This window comes from Gracilinanus agilis, chromosome 6 (genome assembly GCF_016433145.1).
Source record: "Gracilinanus agilis isolate LMUSP501 chromosome 6, AgileGrace, whole genome shotgun sequence".
In the NCBI taxonomy this organism is placed as follows: Eukaryota; Metazoa; Chordata; class Mammalia; order Didelphimorphia; family Didelphidae; genus Gracilinanus; species Gracilinanus agilis.
The window spans coordinates 124169336-124185753 of record NC_058135.1 but is presented as its reverse complement, the minus strand read 5'-3'; positions in this window follow the sequence as shown (position 1 = coordinate 124185753).

Genomic DNA, 16418 nt, shown 5'->3' with positions numbered 1-16418 from the left:
GGGGCACCTGCCCCAGCCATGTGCTGACTCCCCACTGGCCCTCCTCTCCCCACTTCAGACATCAATAGCAGTGTCACACTTCCATATCTTCCAAAAAGCACCTGGAAGAAGGAGATCAGATCATCCAAATTTGGACAGGATTCTTACCCATAGTGACATCTGTATGTTATCAAAGGAGGTCACCTGTCAAATGTCAGTGAAATAGTAAGTGACAGAGAGGTGAGATTTGAACCAATGTGGTACAACTTAAAATTTGGACTTAAAGTCAGGAAGATCTGATTTGAAATCAGGTCTCAGACACACACTAGTTGTGTGACCCTGGGGATCTCATTTTATCCTGCTTGCCTCTGTTTACTCATCTGTAAAATGAGCTGAAGAAGAAAATGACAAACCACTCCAGTATCTTTGCCAAGAAAACTCCCCAGTGGGGTCATGAAGAGTTAGACGTTAACTAGAACGACTTAACAACACAAGCATATGGAGCAATTGATGCCAAGTGATGGGAATGGAAGATGGAATGCTGTTTATGGGAGTAGCTAACAGGCCAGTTTGACTTGAATGAGGAGCGTGTGAAATAAAACTGGAAAGGTAAGTGTGGGAGGGGAAGGTAGGTGTCTGATTCTGGACATTACTGCTAGCTTGAACATCATGTTTCTTGATTCTTGAGATATATTTCGTTGATCTCTAGAAAATGTTTCTTGAATGTCTCAAGATGTGTTTCCTAATCCCCAGTTCTTCCAAAAAAGCTTTCTGGATGCCCAAGGTCATCTTAATGGTTGGAAGTAAAATTTATTTTAATTTCTATTAAATTAAATTGTATTTTAATTTATTTAAAAAAGGTATATTGATTGATTTTCCTATGGTGGATTTTTAAAGCAAAATTCGCATGACTAATCATTGAGTGAGTTGTAGTGGGAACTTTTTTTTTCAGATATGGTTTAGATTAGGTGGACTTTGAATCTTTTCCAAAGTTAAAATTTTGTGTTAATTGTATAAAATTTAAAAATTGTATTGTGGGCAGCTGGGTGGCTCAGTGGATTGAGAGCCATCTGCAGAGACAGGAGGTCCTAGGTTCAAATCTGGTCTCAGACACTTCCTAGCTGTATGACCCTGGGCAAGTCACTTAATTCCCATTGCCTAACCCTTACCGCTCTTCTGCCTTCTAAAGCCTTCTAAGGCAGAAGAGAGTGGTAAGGGTTAAAAAAAATTGTGTTAATCTAGTCTCATCTTCCCCACACTTTCCTCTCATTCTTTTCCATCATTCTCCTAGAATAATAGTGTAATCAAATAGCTCTCCCCAATATTCCTGAAATTCACTGTATTTCTGTACCATCCTGTCTTCCCACCCCTTCCCCATTTAATTCTTTTTCATTGTATTTTTTAAATGAACATTTATTTTCTCTTCTTTTTACCTTTCCCCTCTCCTTAGAAAAAAAAGAAAAAAGAAAAATTTGTAACAAATATGCATAATCCAGTAAAACAATTTTCTGTATTGACCATTTTAAAAAATGCAGTGTCATTCCCCATCTGATTATATCTTTCCTTTAAGACTCAGCTCTTTCCTCCATGTAACTTTACCCAGCTTCCTTGACCCTTAGAAATTCTTTCTTTTCTTGAACTCTGGTACTACTCATTTGATACACTGTGGGCTAACCTATGTTGTTTTTTATCTGTTTAGGAGAATATGTGTTACATAGCCAAAAGAGTGTCAACCTTAGAGTCAGAAGACTTGGGTCACCCATGCTCTGACAATCTTGGCTATGGAACTTTGAACAGATATAATCTCATTTTTTTCATCAGTAAAATGGCCATGATAATACTTGCATTATCTACCACACAGGGTTGTAGTGAGGAAAGGATAATAATTAACTAACATGGATACTGAAAAGATCTATCATTTTATAAGAGCAGATGCTTATTCTCTCTCTTCTTAAGGTCTTAGGAGATGGTTCTCAAATATTGCTACAGCTGAAAAATTCCTGACCTTGAGACTAAACTGGAGATGAACTTCTCTGAATTTAGCTAGGTTGTTTCCTGGACAAAAGGCAAGTGTTCAATCACTGGACCTATACGTGAAGCCTTCAGAGTTTAGTAGGTCCGATCTCGTACTCTTCTAGAAGAATCTTTAAGAGTCTAGTGGCACCTTCACTCTACAACAAACCAACAATGACCATTATTATGATAATAATTATAGAAAATAAGTATATTACATAATACATATAAAATATATAACATACACATCAAATAATTTTATATTTTTGTTGTTGTTCAGTCATTTTTCAGTTGGTCTAACTGTAACCCCATTTGGGATTTTCTCTGTAAGAAACTAAAGTGTTTTGACATTTTTTCTCTAGCTCATTTTAAAGAAGAGGAAACTTGGGCAAACAAGATTAAGTGACTCTGTCCAGGGTCACAAAGCTTGTAAGTGTCTGAAGTTGGATTTGAACTCAGGAAGAGTAGTCTTCCTGACTCCAGGTCTCACACACTATCTACTGCATCACCTCACTGCCCAATAATTTTATAAATAATGTTATAATAATAATAGGCTTCCCTGTCTCTCCAATTAAAATATAAGCCCTTCGAGCTTGTATTGTATTTGTATTTTTGAATCCCCTGTACTTAGCACAGAGTAGGAATCTATAAGTTCTTGTTGAAAGAGTGAATGAATGATTACATCCTATATACATCTACCTAGCCCAGCAAATATTAAGTACTATTTTTGTTTTTATCATAGCTATAATTTAATCTGTTCAAGGATATCCCACCAAGGAAACTCCCTTCACTGATTCAGGTAGGCACCTGCTCTGGAATGTATAGCCTTAGAGAAATACTTAATAAAAGCATGTTAACACTAATAATTTGCAATGTGAAGGCTCCAGATTTCTTTAAAAAGATAAATGTATTATAAACAGGAAAAAGTGGAGGTTGAAGGAGGCTTTGTTCTACTCAGTGTTTAGGTTTAGCATTATTTTGCCCCAAAACCGTCATGCTAAGGCCTAGAGAGATGTCCAAGTTAAGGCATAATAGAAGCAACCCACAGAGCCACACTGTAAGTGAGTGTGTACTGGTAGGTACTTGAGTAAATATAGAGGCAATGTTTATTATAACTATGCAGATACTTTGATACCCCTTAAAACACACGTAGGTAGGATACCTCCTCACACCTATCAGGTTGACCAATGTGAAAGAAAAGGAAAATGACAAATGTTGGGGGATATGTGGGAAAATTGGGATGTTAATGCACTGTTGGTAGAGTTGTGATCTGATCCAACCATTCTGAAGAGCAATTTGGAATTATGCCCATCACTACTAGATCTATAGTTCATAGAATTCCAAAAAAGCAGAAAGGACTTATTTTTTCAAAAGCATTTATAGCAGCTTTTTGTGGTAGCAAATAATTGGAAATTGAGGAGCTGTTCATAGCCTGGAGAGTAGCTGAACAAGTTATGGTACACGATTATAATGGAAAATTCTTGTGCTATAAGAAATGGCGAGCAGGAGGATTTCAGAAAAAAACTAAAAAGACTTAGATAAACAGATGCAAAGTGAAGTGAGCAGAACCAGAAGAAAATTGTACACAGGAATGGCAACACTGCATAATGAACAAATGTGAATAACCTAACTATTCTCAGTAATACAATGATCCAAGAGAACTCCAAAGATTCAAAATAAACAATATCATTCACCTCCCAAGAAGAAACTGGTAGAGTATGAATGCAGACCAGAACATTCATTCACTTTCTTTTTCTTTTTTGTTTAAGATCTCTTCTGCAGAATGGCTGATGTGGAAATTATTTTACATGATTACACATGTAAAATCTATATGAAATTGCTTATCATCTTTGGGAAGGGGAAAAAAGCAAGAGAGAGAGAATTTGAAACTCAAAAAATAAGAATGAATGTTAAAATAGGTTTTACATGTAATTGAGGGAAAAATATGATTTGTAAAAAAATATTCATGGGGGCATTCCTTCCAGTGGTGCATTTTGCAAGTAATCCATGTCTGTTCATTTTGTGTGACTTTTACCTACATATTCATCCAGAGGACACCCCCCCCAATATTTTTAGATAACCTGATATTAGTGGATGCCAGGGGGCACATTCAGCTGTTATTTCTTATACTTGTTACATAATTGTCTACCTTCCTTTCCAGCTAGATACTGCTCTGTTGTCATCCTGTATGCTTCTTCTACATCCTTCTTTACTGGTAATATGTAACTTATTTACTCTTCTTTTGTGGGCACCTCTGAGGTTGAAGTTTTTTTTTAACCCTTACTTTCTGTCTTAGTATTACTTTTTAAAAAAAACCCTTACCTTCCGTCTCAGAATTAATACTGTGTATTGGCTCCAAGGCGGAAAAGTGGTAAGGGTAGGCAACAGGGGTTTAGTGACTTGCCCAGGGTCACACAGCTGGGAGGTATCTGAGGCCAGATTTGAACCTACGACCTCCCATCTCTAGACCTGGCTCTCAGTCCACTGAGCTACCCAGCTGCCTCCCTTAGTATTACTTCTAAGACATAAGAGCAGCAAGGGATAGGCATTCAGGGTTAAGTGAGTTGCCCAGAGTCACAAAGCTAGGAAGTATCTGAAGCCAGATTTGAACCTAGGACCTCTTGATTCAGGTCTGGTGCTCTGTCCACTATGCTACCTAGCTGCCCCATAAGTTTGAAGTCTTTATGATTAATTCTTAACTTGGAGATGGAAGGAGAATACAAGGTTGGAGGGAGGGGACATGCACTTTAATTTTGGATTAATTTGAAGGCCTTTGTTTAATTAATGCAAAGTTGAATCTGGATATAAGAATGTGTGGTGCAACATCGATGGCGATTGGCTGTTTTATTTTATTTTATTTTATTTTTTCCATTCAAATAATATCAGCTGTGGTAGAATGTATTAGCAGATAGAATATTGAGCCGGGAGTCAGGTAAGAAGCCAGAAAGACTGGGTCTGGAGTCCAGTAGTCCTTCGAGGCCACTAGCTCCCTGACCTTCAGACAATTCCTTTGGACTTGTCTCTTAAGTCACAGAGGGGTTAGGCTCTCTGTCAATGGAGGAGTTTCCTATACTGAGGATTTCGTGGTTCTTTCATGTATATGCTTCATTATAATTCTATATATGAAGCACAAACAATATAGAGAATATTTCCATTGTAATTTGTGTTTAGTCATAATCAATATTCAATGTGTAAGCTGCCACGGTTTTACTTTAGATTTGCTGTGACCAAAATTATCTAAAAAATGATGGGGGTGGGTAGAGTGCTGCTTGGGGCTCTGCCCGCATCGACACAATGTAGGGCACCCCCCCTCACATCCCAGTGATACCTCTCTATTGCTTCTTTGTTTCCCTACATGATACACCAGAAATGTCATATTAATATCAAGTAGGCTGCTGAGAAAGTTCGCACCACAGACAGAAAGCTGTTCCAGCGATGGAGGAGCTGAACCGTTAGGCTAATTTGCTGACAGATTTTGCATGATAACACTCCAACCAAATGCTAATCGTTGCCTGAATCACTGAAATCTATCATTTGGCTAAGGTTTGTTCCAGAGAGGAACATTTTCATAGTACTGCATAGATAATGACTTCTCAAGAACAGTTAACTCCAATTCATGACTGTGCATATATGTGATGGGAGAAAGAGAGAAAGGGAGTAAAGGAAGGGAGGAGGGAGAGAGAGAGGTGGGGAGAGAGAGAGAGAGAAGGAGAGAGAGAGGAGAGAGGAGAGAGAGAGAGAAGAGAGAAGAGAGAGAGAGAGAGAGAGAGAGGGAGGAAGAAGAATAGGAGGAAGAAGGGAGAGAGAATGTACATTGTGATTTAAAAATCATAGATTTAGAGAAGAGACCTTAAAAGCCATCTAATCCAATGTCTTAGTTAGCATGTGAAGCACCTGAGACCTCGGAAACTGTGACTGGCCCAAGGTCACCCAAGGGCATACTGAGTAACAGCTGTAATTTGAACTCAGTGCTTCTTCTGGTTTGTTACACTTCCTCTCTTATGAGATGATATAGGTTGGGAAAATTAGGGTAGAAAGAGGTACCTACCTATCTTTCCTTTCGTGAATGAAAGCAGTCCTCCCTCATTCTCATTAATTGCAATTATGGGATGTGGCTATGAAAACGAACCACGTAAGGTGTGCATTTGATGGAAATATTGCAGAGGCCTCCATGCTTCAAAAGCCACAGATTTTTAACTCATTAACAACTATTCCTGAAATCCAATGCTAGAAAACCCTCTTTGTCATCCTTACTTGGCTGTTCAACCACAGAAAAGTTTTTCAGTCTGGAGACTAAGTTGTTCCACCTCTAAATTGTGCCTCTCAGTTTGATTTATTCTGGATGCAAATAGCAAGGACCCAGGCACTATTTGTTTAAATTTGAAAATTAATCTAGTTCAAAGAGAAATTAAAGTCTTTGGAAAGCACTGATTACTTTGCCTGGTTGGCGGATTTCTGATAGTTTTATCTTATCCCCTGCCCAACCCCCTATAAATCAATATGTTTCTCTACATCTGAAGGCAAAATCTTTTAAGATGATTTTTTTTTGCTTTTCAGCATTCCTTGAATGATTTATTTGTATTTCCAAAATACTTATTTTAAAGGCAATAAATGAAATGGATTAAGTGACATTGGAGCTCGGCAGAGCAGGATTCAAGTTCTGCTTTAGGTACATATAAGTTGTGTGACCTTGGGCACATCACTTAACTTTTTAATGCTCTCGGGAAGCCTCTAATATTATAAATTGTATAACATGGTGATGTACACTGGTAAAGGGAATGTCTCCTCTCATTTCTCACTAATTGATAATTGTTCTTTATGTCCATGAGATCACAGTTAGGGGTGGGATGAGGTGGGTTGACTGTTATATGAGATGACCCCAAACTCATGATTCCAGATATGTGCACTATTGGTAGAAGTGACAGATACTCTAAGAACCTATTAATAAGTCTCTCTAATGGTCCAAAGGTCAGAATATTTTTCTGTTATTTCCCTAAATGATTACAGTCAGACATTTCAACATGGTCCAAACTGAACTCATACTTGTTCCTGTAAAAGCAGTGCCTCTTCCCAATTGACGAAGGCTTTGCCCTATGTTTGGTTGAAAACCTACGAGTTAACTTTGCCCCTTCCCTCTTTTTTCACCTATATATCTAATTAATTACCAAATACTAATGAATATACCTTCCCAGCATCTCTTGCTCGTAATATCTTCTTTCCACTCACACAGCAATCATTGTAGCTCCCATTACTACTTACCTACTGGCCAACTATTATAATATTATTATTATGTATTATATACCCTTATATAACCTAATGTGTCGGTATTTCTGCCTCTAGTCTCTCCTCTCCTCTCTTCAGTCCATCCTTCACACAGTTGCCCAAACCTTCCTATTGCACGGATTTGGTCATGGACAAAATTCTTTAGTTGCTCTGTGTTTCCTATAAAATAAAATACAAACTCCCATCACTAGCTTAAACCACAGCCCTTAAACCACAGTATTTTCTGGTGTCTGGGTCACTGGAGTTGTTTAACTTGTGGATTTTGGAGAGGTCAGTCCCCCCTTCTGAGGTGATGCCTGCCTGGATAGGGCAACTAATGAAGGCAAAAACACTTTTATCTGCTTTGCTAGGGCAAAAGCAAAACTTTCCTCAATGCCAGGAAACTGCATTGAAGAAACAGCTTCATGTGACCATTATCTTCCCTCTGTATTCCTTGGTCTAGAAGCCCGCTGTCTTTTGGCAGCAGCCCCCAGGTGGAACCTTCCTGTAATGCTGGAGTGAAGATCTCAGAGGATGGCCAGTGTGTCACCACTTCCAGAATAGCAGAGGGTCAGAGAGAGTATCAAAAGTAACCATATCCCGTGAGGGCGTGTTAGAAACCAAGAGTGCTCAGACTGTAACAGCCTTGCTTGCTCCTCTTTGCCCATATTCCTGTCTTCTCAGAAGTTGTTTTTTTTTTAAAGAAAATCCTACCGCTGTGCTATGCTCTGTGCATATTTATGTCAGGAGACAGAGGCCACATTATGGCTGTATCATCAGTTGTGATCCTCACAGATATTTGGTAGACTTGATGACAATTTCTATTATTGTACATACCTTGATTTATTAGGTTTTGGATGAATCCCGATTGTACTCAATTAATTAATCCATGAGACACTTTAAAAAATTCTTTCAAAATATCTATACATTTCTTGAAGCCAGTGGTTCTTCCCCTCATTATCTGCATATTCTAAATAAAACTTACTTATTGAAATATGGATTGTAAAAAGGACCTTGAAAGGGCAAATGGTTCATCAGCCTGCTTTTAGATGGGGCCCTACTTAAAATAGCTACCTGTCTTTTCCCTAAAAACCTTCAAGATAGGATTTTGCAGAATTTCCTTTGCTAATTTTTTTGTTATCCAAGTACTGCTAAGTATGGAATAGGGTGTATAGCTGTAGAGATTGTGATGGTTTGAGGAATTAAAGGTTCTAGTTTTAAATCTTGGCTCTGCTAGTTTCTATTTTGGTGAGTTTGGAAGTCTCTCAGTGTCTTTGGACCTCAGTTTATAAAATGAGGAGGTTAGATTAAAAAATTTCTCGGGTTTTTTTTCCATCTCAATATCCTAAATTCTAATCTTTCTTTCTTATGATTAAATTCCATTATCTAGGATTCATGTTATTGCTATAATATTTCCAGCTCATCTACTTTGATCTTGGGTCAGGAAGTCTGGATTCACCAATCTTGAAGGGCTCAGTGGGTGGAGGCAATTTGCTTTACTCAGAGCCATATTATCAGGAGAACTTGCTAAGGAGATATTTTGTTGATATCACAATGCTTGCTATTGAAATAATTTTTCTTGTTTGCTCTATAAGGGGCTGTCATGTAATAAATAAAACTATATGGTCATTTCCATCAGTAGTTTATGAGTATTTATCCTTGATTTAAAGCCTGTCTTTTACATGCCATATGCTTTTACATGTAACATTCTTTAAAATTTTTCTGCACTGCAGGGTTGGGGAGGTAGAGGAAAGTAGACACCAGAAGAACCTCTGTGGAGAATCCATCTTCAAGTTTGAAAGTTTTAATCATTTTCCCCTTGATGGCAGTGATGAAGACCACTGAGCTGCAAAGAATTATTCAAGAATGGAATGGGTTAACTTGGGAGGAAGTTGATTACTTTTCATTGGAGCTCATCAAGCCAAGATTGAATGATCACTTGTTGGGGATGCTGTAGAAGGAGCTAAATTTTTAGGGTTGGGATGGGCAAAATGACCATTGTAAATTCTTTGATTCTGGGAGTTACCATATGACAGAGTTTGGAAGATTCTGAATGTATGAGTACAAGGCTTCAACTGACAGATTCATCATTCCATTTTCAGAAAGCTCTATGCAACTCAGGGATTACCATTACCTTCTCCAGAGGACAAATGATAAAGCCTATAAAGGCAGAGCAGAGAAGAGAGTGACTAAAATGAGATGCGCGTGTGTGTGTGTGTGTGTGTGTGTGTGTGTGTGAATTTTGCAGATTCATTAAGAATCTTTCTCACCTCCTCATTCATGATCATAGATAAATTCACCATATTAATTATAATAAGCCTTCAGCTTTTTGCCCTACAAAGTGCTCTCTCCAATAGCTTGGTAACACTATATAATTTCTTTGTAAATTTTGACATCTTTGCATACCCATATTATTGATGCATGTATAAAATACATGTTCTTTGAGAGTATCCAGAGTTACTCAATGGTAAGTTTGCTAGTTTAAACTCAGATAACAGTGAGTTCACATTTAAGCTTTGTACAAGAGACTTGCTTTTTTTTTTTTAAGGTACAATATTTTTTCGTTTTAGTTCAGCAGACACATGAGGCAGCTATTATGTGCAAGTCACTGTGCTGGGTTCTTTGGGAGGATTCATAATTGATTAATGCTTCTTGTTGAAATTCAGAATAGAGAGAGTTCACAATTAAGTTTGATACAAGAAGCTTGCTCTTTTGCAAAAAAAAAAAAGAAAAAAGAAAGAAATGAAAAAAGTAGCGCCATATTGAATTGAATTCAATTCAATAAGCTCATATTCGGTAACTACTATTTTGGGGATAAGATGGCAGATAAAGTTAAGGAGTAGATCTGTTATTTCATAGACATAGCAAACTCATAGGCTAGTACCTTCTATATAATTTATTGTTTTAGAAAGTTGCCTCGGGCATGGGGATGACTTTCCCAGGTCACATAGCCAGTATCTGTCAGAAGAATGGCTTGAACACCTGCTTGTACAAAAATATTTAGAGCAGCTTTTTTGTGGTGGCAAAGAATTGGAAATTAAGAACATGTCCATCAATTGGAGAAAGGCTGAACAAGTCATGGTCTATGACTGTGATGGAAGACTACTGTGCCATAAGAAATGATGAACAGGAAAATCACAAAAAAATATGGAAAGACATATGAAGTGATGCAAAGTGAAGTGAGCAAAATCAGGAGAACCTGGTATACAATAATAGCAATAATGTACAATTATCAACTGAATGTGAATAACTTAACTATTATCTGTAATGCAAAGATTCAGGGCAACACCAAGGGGCTCATAATGAAAAAGGCTACTTGCTATCACAGAAGGAACTGATGGAGTTTGAAGGAAGATTGAAACATATCATTTTTCACTTCATTTCCTTTGAGTTATTTTTCTAAGATATGAACAATATGTGTCTTCTTTCATAACATAACAAACATGGAAAAATGCTTTGTATGATAGCACATGTATAACCTACATCATATTACCTGTCACCTCAGTGAAAGGGGAGAGGAAGAATGGAGGGAGAGAACATGGATTGCAAAATGTTTATTAAATGATTATTAAAAATTACATTTACATTATAATCTGAAAAAAGAAGGACTTGAGACCAGGTCTTTCTGACTTTAGGGAAGGTGTTCTATCCTTTATGCCATGCTTCCTTTTTATATGATCTTAAATACTTCAGTGATTTAAAGGATTTATGACCTCATCAATACATATACTCTCTCCATGGATACAGATTGCAAGCCATCCATGTCTCCTATAATATTCTTGTCAATGTCTCTGAAAAATATACCATACATTCAATATACTGTTAGAAGAAAATACATGTTGGTTAGATAACAAATCCATCAAAGTATCAAATGAAGGACCTACCTCACCTGTTACTTATTGGCATTTCAAAGTGGATGCATTAGCAGGTATTTAAAATTTAGCATGTGAGGAGCTAAACTCATCATCTTTCCCCATAAAGCTCTTCTTTTAAACATCTTTATTTTTGCAAAATCATTCCATTGTTCCAGGTTTGCAATCATGACTTTAGCAACTCCTTCTTCCTCATTCCTCAGATCTGATCAATTATCAAATATTGCCATTTCTACTTCTACATCACCTCTTACATTTGATTCCATTTTTCTATTCATACAACTGCCACATTACTGCAGGTCCTCATCACCTCTCACCTAAATTATTGGAATAGTTTCCTAATTGGCCTCTCTTCCTTAAATATCCCTGTTCCAATCTCTCCTATACAGTGCTTCCACCTTCCTTTCAAACAAATTTTATGGTTCCCATATTATTTTGAGTATAAACTCCTTCATTTACATTGTAAAGCCTTTCACAACCTCACTCCGACCTATTGTTCCTCTTCATTGTACATTATTTCCCTTCCACTGTAAAATGGCTAAATTGGCTTCCTTTCTTCCTCATATGCCTGGAATGCATTTCTTCCTCTCCTCTACATTGTAGAATCCCTCTCTTTCTTTAAGACAAAGTTCAAATGTTAGCTGCCATGTGAAGGTTTTTTTCTTTTTCCCCCAACTGTGACTATTCTCCCTCCTCAAATCCCTTGTACATAAATACTTTATCTTTATTCTCTTTATGTTAATTCTGTACATACACACATACTGTTTCATCCCCTTCCCCACATTATACAGTAAATTCAGAAAGTGTTGTTGTATTCTTTGTATTTGTAGCCTCAGCACCTGGCACAATGTTTGGCACAAGGTAGATGCTTCTTAATGCTTGCTGATTGATTGATTAATTGATTGACAGATACTATAGCAAAAGAGGCGGAAAAGAAACAATCACACAGGAAGGAAAGAAGTAGTATCTATAACAGCTAAAGGAAGGAAGCTATCCAGGAGAGCTAGGTCAACAGTGTCAAAAGCTGAAGAGAAGTCAAACAAGATAAGAGCTAAGAAAAGGCCATCTGGTTTAGTAATTAAGAGATTATTAGCAGATACTTCCTAGACATGTGACCCTGGGCAGATCACTTGACCCCAGTTGCCTATGCTCTTCTTCCTTGAAACTGATATTTAGTATCAATTCTAAGACAAAAGGAAAGGTTTTGGGTTTTTTTAAAAGAGATTATTAATAACCTTGGAGGGAGCAGTTTCAGTCAAGTGGCAGGTCAGAAGTTAGATTGCAAAGGGTTGAGGAGGTAGTGAAAGGTACAAAATATGTGTAACAGAGAGGATAACTCATTAATTGTAAAAATATTACCAATAAAAATCATGCAAAATCTATAAAGGGCATTTATGCAGTTCCTGATTATTTTGGTTTAAATTTCTAAGGAAAGTGTCAAGAAATGTAAATGTCAACACAATATTGCCTAAATATTTTTGAATTTTAATGAAGGAGAAATATATAAAACTAAAAATAAACAACAATAGAACATTCATTCATCAATTGACAACCATTTATTAAAGATTCTTATCATGTGCAAAGCACTGTCCCGGAAGAGATACAAAGATCTGAAAATATATTTTACTTATTCTTCATAGAGTGTGCAGTCTAATTATGGGGATATAACACATATACGAACACAAAACAGTACCTGATCAATATTTGGTATCCACATAATATCAGTAGAGCAAAAAATATATAGTTAAGACAATAAGAAGGTTAACAAAGTGCTATTCAAGGTATGAAGAATGAATAGTCAGTTCCAAATGGATGAAATCAATGTCAATAGCTGTTGAGAGGTCAATCAAGGGGAGGGCTGATAAAAAAAAAAAAACAAACCCATCCAGTTTAGTAATTTAGAGATTCCAGGTAACTTTAGAGAGAGGGAGTATCTAAGTAGAGTCTTTAAGGATTTTAAATACTTAAGATAGATACAGTGAGAAGGGGTAGAGCATCAGATTTGGAGATGGGATGTTCTGGGTTCAAATTTGACCTCAGACACTTCCTAGCTATGTGACTCCCAGGCAAATCAGTTAACCTTAATTGCCTAGGCCTTATGACTCTTCTGCCTTTGAACCACTGCGCAGTATGAATTCTAAAATGGAAGGTAAGCAGCCTCAGACACTTCCCAGCTGTGTGACCCTGGGCAAATCACTTGACCCACCATTGCCCACCCTTACCACTCTTCCACCTAGGAGCCAATACACAGAAGTTAAGGGTTAAAAAAATAAATAAATAAATAAAATGGAAGGTAAGGGATTAAGGAAAAGGTGCTCGAGATGAGCAAGGTATTCAAGGCAAAGAGAATGACATGAGCAAAGATATACTAGTGGGGACAAACAGAACAGGACATGTACAAAAGACAGATAGTAATCCAGTGTAGCCAGAGAATAGGGCATATTGAGGGAAGAAGCATGAAATAAGACTGGAAAGACTAGGGAGGTATCAAACTATGGTGAATGTTGGGTTTAAGAACATGCCTTTCTCAAGTAGTTTAAGACCAAGCAAGAGATAGAGAACATTACAAAATGTAAAATGAATAACTTTGGTTTTATCAAATTAAAAAAGTTTTGTACAAACAAAATTAAAAAAGTTTTGTACAAACAAAATCAATGCAACCAAACTTAGAAGGAAAGCAAGAAACTGGGAAAAAAATCTTATAACAAAACTCTGACAAATGTTTAATTTTGCTCATATATAAAGAACTAAATCAAATTTACAAAACAATCAAGTCATTCCCTAATAGACAAATGGTCAAGGGATATGAATAGGCAGTTTTCACATGGAGAAATCAAAACTATCAATGAGCACATGAAAAAGTGTTCTAAATCTCTCTTGATTAGAGAACTGCAAATAAAAACAATTCTGAGGTACCACCTCAAACCTAGCAGACTGGCCAATATGGCAGGAAAGGGAAATGATAAATATTGGAGGAGATGTGGCAAAATTGGGATACTGATACACTGCTGGTGAAGTTGTGAACTAATCCAACCATTCTGGAAGGCAAGTTGGAATTATGCCGAAAGGGCTTTAAAAGACTGCCTACCCTTTGATCTAGTTATACCACTGCTGGGTTTGTACCCTAAAGAGATAATAAGGAAAAATACTTGTACAAAAATATTTATAGCCACGTTCTTTGTGGTGGCAAAAAAAAAATGGAAAATGAGGGAATGTCCATCAACTGGAGAATGGCTGAACAAATTGTTCACTGATGGTGATAGAATACTATTGTGCTGAAAGGAATAATGAACTGGAGGATTTCTATGTGAACTGCAAAGACCTCCAGGAATTGATGCAGAGTGAAAGGAGCAAAATCAGGAGAACATTGTACACAGAAACAGATAGATTGTGACACAATCCAATGTAACAGACTTTTCTACTAGTAGCAATGCAATGATCCAGGACAATGAAGAGGAATTTAGGAGAAAGAAGACTATCCATATTCAGAGAAAGAACTGTGGGAGCAGAAATGCAGAAGAAAAACATATGATCAATCACATGGTTTGATGGGGATATGATTGGAGTTTTGGTGTTAAAAGGTCACTCTACTGCAAATATGAATAATATAGAAATAGGTTTTGAACAATGATACATGTATAACCCAGTGGAATTGCTTGCTAGCTCTGGGAGGTGGGAGGGAAGAAAGGTGGGAAAATCATAAATCATACAACCATGGAAAAATCTTCTAAATAAATAAATAATTAATTTTAAAAAAGAGTTTAAAAATGCCTTTTTTTGAAAAGAAAAATTAGAAACTGGGAACAATTATTTTAAGGAAATGAGAAACATGATAAAAGAATGCTTGTCTTCTCCTGCCTCAGCCTTAGGTTTGGCTGGTAATAGCTCAGGAAGATTTGCATCTCTGTTGGCTCAGGCGAGTTCTTAGGAATTTGGAGATAATTAGGGAGTATTTGAGATGCTTTGTCATCTGAATAAGTGGAAGCTACTTAACTGTCAGGGGACAGATTGTAGGCACTTTATCTGAAGTTGGGGTTTGTAAAGAGAATTCAAAGGTGGATTGTGGTAGGTCCTGCTATCTGGAAAAGTTTTTGTGAAGCTAATAGTTGTCAAATAGCTACCCTGAGAAGTAGCACTTAGCCTGGCCTTATATCTCTAGAGCTATGATATGGGGAGAGTACAGTCTTCTTTTAGGCAAGAGAACTCTAGAAACCTTCCCTTCTTTGGAGTCAGAGTTTGTTCACAGAGAAAGATTTGTTCTAGCAGGTTGTCTATCTCAAGGCTATATTCCTTATAAGAATGTTCAGGCATTCATCTCATAATTAAAAATTTTGAAATATTGCTTCCACATAGCAAAGAGAAAAAATGAATTCTAATCTAATCTAGAAGTACCCTAGCTGTCTTCAAAGTCAAGAAGACTTGGGTTTGAGTTCAGCTTTCCATACAGGCTGTGTAACCAGTAGTAAGTCATTTAGACTTTCAATACCCCAGGCAATTTTTTTAGGGTTATTTATTTAAGTAGTTAATTTGCCAGACAATTTTTTTAAAGACATAGAGCATCTGGTAAAAATAATTTATTCTTTTAAAGTTCTCAATAGGCATGATTTCACAGACCTGGCCTCTCCAATGCCCCCAATCCACTTCAACATGATTGCAAAAAAATCCATAGTGGGAGATTTAGATACCTCTATCAAGAGACGTAAGAAGTTATCATTTCCACGTAAGAAGTTATCATTAGAAGTTTGGACTATTGAGACATTTATGGTTATTTGACCCAAAACTTCTTATATTACATATGTGGAAACTGAGGCAAAGAGGAGGGACTTATTCAATATTAAACAGCTGGCACAGTTAGGGTTTAAAATGAAATCTGACTCCAAAGTCTAGCATTCTTTCATGATGTTGTACTTCTAAGTACAACGCTACAATGTCTTAGTGTAGATGTACAAAACTCATTCAATACAAGTCAAATTTTAAATAGTAGGTCTTGCAGGAGTAGAGACATAAAAGATATCATCAGACAAATGTATGACTGAAAAAAATAATAGTTTATGTGACAAGAGGGAAACACAATCAAAGATGATCTCTGTGCTTCTCTGGCATCCTTATGACATCAAGATGACAAGAAAGACCCTGTCATGTTAAGACATAGAACAAAATTGTCCAGAAAGGACAGCTATGGATGGGTTGTGATTCCTATTATTGGAGGGGATTCCGAGGATCTCATCCCCCAAATTCATTCATATTTCATTTTTTTCTGATGAAAACCCACATGTGATGCTGGAAGTCCTG